Source organism: Girardinichthys multiradiatus, chromosome 22 (genome assembly GCF_021462225.1).
Source record: "Girardinichthys multiradiatus isolate DD_20200921_A chromosome 22, DD_fGirMul_XY1, whole genome shotgun sequence".
In the NCBI taxonomy this organism is placed as follows: domain Eukaryota; kingdom Metazoa; phylum Chordata; class Actinopteri; order Cyprinodontiformes; family Goodeidae; genus Girardinichthys; species Girardinichthys multiradiatus.
In genome coordinates this window covers 6678241-6686355 of record NC_061814.1, presented here as the reverse complement: position 1 = coordinate 6686355, position 8115 = coordinate 6678241, and positions in this window count along the sequence as shown.

Here is an 8115-nt window from a genome sequence, read left to right as displayed (position 1 = left end):
CTTGTCATTGCAACTGTTGCCGGCCGCCAAGGTCTCAACACCTCTGTCCTCTTGAACTCTGTGCCTATTTGAGATGTTTTCCCGGCCATCCGCCTTAACTCGTTACCTGCTCGGGACTTTGTTTTTTTGTTTTGGTTCTTGCTCTCCTTCTGAGGCCCCCTTCGCCTACCCTCTTCGTGTTGCTTTGTGTTTTGGTTCTTTACCCTGTATATCATCAGAATGTACTTGTGCATAGCATAAAATTAATACAATGACAAGAAATCAAACTAAATTGTATCCTTTTATACCGAAAAATACACAAAAAAAGAATAAAATAACATACAAAAGCAATGATGTAATTCTGTAACAGTAAAGTGGTATTGGTAAAATGTTAATGATAACAGCTATATAACAGGCCTTGAACCAGTTCCACAAATAAACCTTGTAGTCCTTTTGTTCTAAAGGGGGGGGGGGGGGGGGTTCATTACTACGCCCGGCTGTACACAGGAAATAAATAACACACAAAAGCACACTAAAGGAGGGGGGGCTAATATAACAGGGAAAATCAATCTCAATTAAAAATACAGACATTTCACACAACAATAGTTACAAATGTAACTTCTGGAATAGTTACGTTTGTATTATAACCGGTAGTAATATAACCGGCTGAATCAATCACAAATAAAAATACTGACGCTCCAAACAACAGTAATTACATACATAAACAATGGTAAAGCATTGTTGAAATAGCTGACATGTAATGTAAAGTTGCTGGAAATAAAATGTAACACTATAACTTACTCATGAACCGGGTCTCAAAGAAAAACTCCTCATCTTCATCCACTTGCAAATTTTTTTCCAAGGCTTCCAAAGTGCTCATTTAACTATTCTGCGCCATTTCAATGAAAAAAACTACAAAACAACAAGCAAGCTATGTGCGTAGTAGTGTGTAAACCGATCTGTGCGTAAAGCGAAAGTTACTACCACTTTTATAACCTTGGTTACGCACAGGAATTACATGACCAGAAAATGTCACACATAGACGTGCTGGACCTCCCCAAAAAGATGGGATTCTCTACTTTCCATTGGTACCAAACACGAGGGGGTGGGGAAAAAACATATATGTTTCCTGTAGCATTTTACATGTAGACTCAGATATGCCTGAAGGACCCCTAAGCATCATCTTGTGTGTTTAAATTGCTGTAAAACCAAAAGTATTTGTAAAAAAACAATTTAGAAAATTGCTTTGTAAACATTTAAGCCTCCTCTTGGGAGGAATTTAAAAAAAAAAAAACCTGGTGGTGTTTGTCCAACTTTGAGAGCCAGCGGAAAACGGGCAGGCCTCCTCTTAACCCACCGGTTTAACAGGTTAAACATTAATATCCACATTGAACAGTCACATCATTGCATTATTTGTATTGGTTCCCTTGTTCTTTTATTTGTATATAGTTAATTAGTCTTTTGAAATTGTTTTACCTGGAGCTGAATGGTTCCTGTGAATAAATTATTATTTTTTGGAGAGAAGTTGTTGTGACTTTATTCCATATGTGAGCAGAGTTTGACGTCGAAGAATGCCATGGCTTGAATCACTGTTTCAATCTATTGTTCTAATGCCACCACCATATTAGGTATTCGTAATCCCCGAACAATACTCGACCGACTAAATGGTTATTTAATTAAATTTTTATTTAATATAATACACTATCATTTAAGCAACCCAATTGCACAGGATTATTGGCATCCCTGGGCGAGCATTACTTTGACCAGCCTGCACTCTCCGTATATGAGAATAAAAAAACCACAACCACAACATCAGATGTCAGTTAATAACTCCAATAGTACCTCCTTGCTAGTGATCATTTACTCTGCTACATAGGCAGATATTCATGCTTTTACTCAATCTGGTTTCTTCTGTGTAAGCAATAGCTTGAGACTGGATTTAATTCTACCACTGTCATATTAAGCTGGTATTCTCAGGACAATACTTCACAGACCAAATGGTAATTTAATTAAATATTAAATAATTTAAGAATCCTAGATGCACCTCGTGTGAATTTGTTGTTACTAGCCCCATTAGAAATATTTAAACTGAGAAAAATGACAGTTCAATATTTTACTCTCTGTATTAGAAATTAACCAAACTAAGACAAATATAAGGACTAACAACAAACTACTTTTACTGATAGAGATGAACGGGTCTTAAATTTTAAGGGAATGTTCAGCAATCTTATGCGAAATTCCTCAAATATGAAAATGATCATTTAAACCATATTCAAAATTACAAGAATTAAAAACAGAATCATTTAGTGACAGCAAATCCATTTAAAAACATGACAATAAATTTAGATTTGGAACACAATTTATCTGTATTCACAAAGCATCACATCCAACGGTAACCCAATGCTACACTGGAGTCCCAAAGCCTTAAAAATGGCTTTGTAACTGTTGATAAATGTCAGTGACTTTGCTTTTTATGTGTTATTGAATTTGATAGGATCAGGGCATGATATGTTACTTTTAGATATCTTTGTACTACTTTTCTGTGGGATCTGTTTTTATTTTGCCACTTTTGATGTTCCATAAATGTTTTAGAATTTAGTTTAGATTGTCATAGTGTTTATTCATTTTCTATGTTTTGGTATTTCTGTTTCATTAACAAATTTCTATATACCTTGCAAACAGTTCTTTTCATTTAGTTCTCCCTGATCTTTGTAATTATTCTGTGCATATTCCTCCAAAATTTGCCTCAGCCTACAGTGTTTATAAATTACACCCCTAAGTACAACCAACGCTGTAGCTGGGTTGGATATACAGTGGGGAGAACAAGTATTTGATACACTGCTGATTTTGCAGGTTTTCCCACCTCCAAAGCAAGTAGAAGTCTTTAATTTTTATCATAGGTACTCTTCAACTGTGAGTAGCAGAATCTAAAACACAAATCCAGAAAATCACATTGTGTGATTTTTAAGTAATTAATTTGTATTTTATTGCATGACATAAATATTAGATCACCTACCAACCGGTAAGAATTCCAACTCTCACAAGCTTGTTAGTTCTTCTTTAAGAAGCCCTCCTGTTCTCCACTCATATGAGGAAATGGAAGAAATTCAAGATGATGGTTAGTCTCCCATGGTCTGGGGCTCCATGCAAGATCTCACCTCTTGGGGCATCAATGATCATGCGGAAGGTGAGGGATCAGCCCAGAAGTACACAGCATGACCTAGTCAATGATATGAAGAGAGCTGGGACCACAGTCTCAAAGAAGACCATTAGTAACACACTATGCCCCCATGAATTAAAGTCCTGCAGCGGACGCAAGACCCCCCTGCTCAAGCCAGCACATGTCCAGGTCGGTCTGAAGTTTGCCATTGACCATCTGGATGATCCAGAGGAGGAATAGGAGAAGGTCGTGGTCTGATGAGACATAAATAAGAGATTTTTGTTCTAAACTCCACTTGCTGTTATGATTTGGAGTTGTTTGGTTTTTGGTTTCTGGTTTTTTCTTATGTTTTTCACAGTTACGGTTTTGACTGGTTCTTTTGTTATTATTCTTCTTAGATTTTGAATCATGCTTCTGTTATTTTCCTGGTCATGCTTTAGTTTTGTCGTCTTGTTCATGTTTTGTCAAGTTTGGTTTTGTTTGTATATTGGTCTCTGTTTTTGCCGCAACCACGTTTTGTTCTGTCTGTCAATTAAGTTTATTCGGTTCACCTGTCCAAGTTAATCTGTCTCCTTGCTCCACCTGGTTTTCACTCCATATACAGGTCCTTCTCAAAAAATTAGCATATTGTGATAAAGTTCATTATTTTCCATAATGTCATTATGAAAATTTAACATTCATATATTTTAGATTCATTGCACACTAACTGAAATATGTCGGGTCTTTTATTGTCTTAATACGGATGATTTGGACATACAGCTCATGAAAACCCAAAATTCCTATCTCACAAAATTAGCATATTTCTTCCAACCAATAAAAGAAAAGTGTTTTTAATACAAAAAACGTCAACCTTCAAATAATCATGTACAGTTATGCACTCAATACTTGGTCGGGAATCCTTTTGCAGAAATGACTGCTTCAATGCGGCGTGGCATGGAGGCAATCAGCCTGTGGCACTGCTGAGGTCTTATGGAGGCCCAGGATGCTTCGATAGCGGCCTTTAGCTCATCCAGAGTGTTGGGTCTTGAGTCTCTCAACGTTCTCTTCACAATATCCCACAGATTCTCTATGGGGTTCAGGTCAGGAGAGTTGGCAGGCCAATTGAGCACAGTGATACCATGGTCAGTAAACCATTTACCAGTGGTTTTGGCACTGTGAGCAGGTGCCAGGTCGTGCTGAAAAATGAAATCTTCATCTCCATAAAGCTTTTCAGCAGATGGAAGCATGAAGTGCTCCAAAATCTCCTGATAGCTAGCTGCATTGACCCTGCCCTTGATAAAACACAGTGGACCAACACCAGCAGCTGACACAGCACCCCAGACCATCACTGACTGTGGGTACTTGACACTGGACATCTAGCATTTTGGCATTTCCTTCTCCCCAGTCTTCCTCCAGACTCTGGCACCTTGATTTCCGAATGACATGCAGAATTTGCTTTCATCCGAAAAAAGTACTTTGGACCACTGAGCAACAGTCCAGTGCTGCTTCTCTGTAGCCCAGGTCAGGCGCTTCTGCCGCTGTTTCTGGTTCAAAAGTGGCTTGACCTGGGGAATGCGGCACCTGTAGCCCATTTCCTGCACACGCCTGTGCACGGAGGCTCTGGATGTTTCTACACCAGACTCAGTCCACTGCTTCCGCAGGTCCCCCAAGGTCTGGAATCGGCCCTTCTCCACAATCTTCCTCAGGGTCCGGTCACCTCTTCTCGTTGTGCAGCGTTTTCTGCCACACTTTTTCCTTCCCACAGACTTCCCACTGAGGTGCCTTGATACAGCACTCTGGGAACAGCCTATTTGTTCAGAAATTTCTTTCTGTGTCTTACCCTCTTGCTTGAGGGTGTCAATAGTGGCCTTCTGGACAGCAGTCGGGTCGGCAGTCTTACCCATGATTGGGGTTTTGAGTGATGAACCAGGCTGGGAGTTTTAAAGGCCTCAGGAATCTTTTGCAGGTGTTTAGAGTTAACTCGTTGATTCAGATGATTAGGTTCATAGCTCGTTTAGAGACCCTTTTAATGATATGCTAATTTTGTGAGATAGGAATTTTGGGTTTTCATGAGCTGTACGCCAAAATCATCCGTATTAAGACAATAAAAGACCTAAAATATTTCAGTTAGTGTGCAATGAATCTAAAATATATGAATGTTAAATTTTCATCATGACATTATGGAAAATAATGAACTTTATCACAATATACTAATTTTTTGAGAAGGACCTGTATACACTCCTGTTCAGTTGTTCATCGCGGAAACATTTCTCATGTCTTTCTCTCATTCTCATGTCTTGTTTTCATTCTCATGTCTTGTTCTCATGCTCATGTCTAGTTTTCATGCTCAAGTCTTGTTTTTTGATCATGCCATGCCTGTCTAGCCTGCCCGTTTGTTTTGTTCCTGCCTCCTGTAGTGAGTGAGTTTTTTTTTGTTATTAAATCTTTTGCACTTATCGTCATGCATTCTGCATTCTGGGGTCCTATATCTCGCAAACCGTAACACTTGCTGTGTTTGAAGGAAGAAGAAGGATGAGTACAACCCCAAGAACACCATCCCTACCGTGAAGCAGGTGGAAACATCATTCTTTGGGGATGCTTTTCTGCAAAGGAGACAGGACAACTGCACCGTATTGAGGGCAGGATGGATGGGGCCATGTATCGGGAGATCTTAGCCAACAACCTCCTTCCCTCAGTAAGGGCATTGAAGATGGGTCGTGGCTGGTTCTTCCAGCATGACAACGACTTGAAGCACACCGCCAGGGCAACTAAGGAGTGGGTCCATAAGAAGCATCTCAAGGTCCTGGAGTGGCCTAGCCAGTCTCTAGACCTGAACCCAATCGAAAATCTTTGGAGGGAGCTGAAGGTCCGTATGGCCCAGCGACAGCCCCAAAACCTGAAGGATCTGGAGAAGGTCTTTATAAAGGAGTCCAAAATCCCTGCTGCAGTTTGTCCAAACCTCATCGTGAACTACAGGAAACGTCTGATATCTGTAATTACAAACAAAGTATTTTGTACCAAATATTAGGTTTTGTTTTTCTGATGTATCAAATACTTATTCATTCATTCATCTTCTACGCCGCTTATTACATAGTGGGTCACAGGGGAGCTGGTGCCTATCTCCAGCACGGAGCGAGAGGCAGGGTACACCCTGGACAGGTCCCTAATCCATCGCAGTCAATTATTTATGTGATGACAAAAAATGCTAATTAATTACTTAAAAATCACACAATGTGATTTTCTGGTTTTTGTTTTAGATTGCGTCTCTCACAGTTGAAGAGTACCTATGATGAAATCAAAAGACTTCTACATGCTTTGCAAGTTGTAAAACCTGCAAAATCAGCAGTCTATCAAATACTTGTTCTCACCACTGTATGTCCCACTCAGCTACAGCGTTTTTCTGTTGATTGTACTCAGGGGTCTAATTTATAAACACTTGGATCCTCCTCACCTGCTGCCTCAAGAGGACCTGAGGATATGGAGACAACATATTACCCCATTGTGCTTTTCTCTTTGATTTACACATTTAATACAAATTAAACAGTGCTTTACCTGGCTTGTCTGTGGTCTCGGCCAAAGCGGTGTCTCTCTCTTTCTCTGACACAGTGCCACACAAGCTTATCTCTTCTAGTATGGAGGCCATCATTTTCTCAAAAGGTGTCAGTTTGGGTTCAACCTTATCCCCACCTGTGGCTGACATGCTCTGGCGGTGGCTTGCCAGTCGCTTTTTCGCACCGCTTTCAAATCTGACCACTTCTTCACCTCTGCCATGGTCCTCTCTGTCCCACTTAATTAATTAACAATGGTAATGTGTTGCCACTTACATCGCTTTCTTTTATTTGTCACGCCACTACTGTGGCTACCAAACATAGTATTTTTCCACTCTCCACCTCACTCACCAACACTTCAAATTCTGCTTTGGTAAAATTGCGTTTCTTTGCTCTTTTGTCCGTGGTTGCCATTGTTAACCATGAAATAACATTGATCAGCTGGCTCATTTAAATACACATTGACATTCATGAGGTTATTTGTATTAACCATTTATGACTGAATGTAGGTGTGTAGAGGGTAGAACATGAGGTAGAACCTTGTATGCACACGTTGAGGTGCAGCTGTGATTTATAAAGGGGAAATGGCTTGCTGGTGTGCGTGCGCATGTTTTTATAAGTCTGGATTTTTTTGCCACACTTTTAGTATAGATCCTATGCAGTTTGTACATGCGACAGTGCCTACGCACAAAAAGCCTTCAAAACAATGTTTCACACACAACTCAAAAATCAAAATGAACGTGGCGGTAAATTGTGCGTAAATCCACTCAAACATTTAACCTGCTGTGAAAATGTGCGGTAGCCAAGAAGAAGATTTCAATAAGCAACAACAAACTGTAAAGGCCTAAAACTCCTCTAAATACACTGAAATATGACTATTCAATTTATTTACCTCAAGGAGCATCAAACTCAATGGTTTTTTAAATGAGTCTGAACTTATATGGCATAAACCCGAGCAATAAAACTAAATCACATTTAGCCTCATACAATAACGTAACACGCATCAAAAAATTATGACCTCAATCGGATGTAAACTGTAAAACCTCTTGTGTTTTAGTCACGTGTAGATGTAAATGCTCATCAATCTGTGCCCTGAGGAGCATGAAATGCATGTGAATCATCAAAGGGCACGTTTATTCTCACTGAAAAAGAAAATAGTGTTGGATCAGCAGAATAATTCCTAACAAGTCAGGTTTGATGATTCGTAAGGTGGACAAGCTGGAGACAATAACACATGTTCATAAATAGCTGCGTAAAGTTGCACGTAATTGTGGAATATGGCAGCTTTGGCACAGAGGTTTCCCTGTGGCTCTCATTAGCAGCGAGGAGCTGAGTTCTGAATGTAATCAGAGCTATGGATTGCACCCATACTGCTATCAGGGCACCATCTGTAAGTGAATAGGAATTTATGAATAGAAAGCATTCCATTCAATAAATATGTCTTCATTG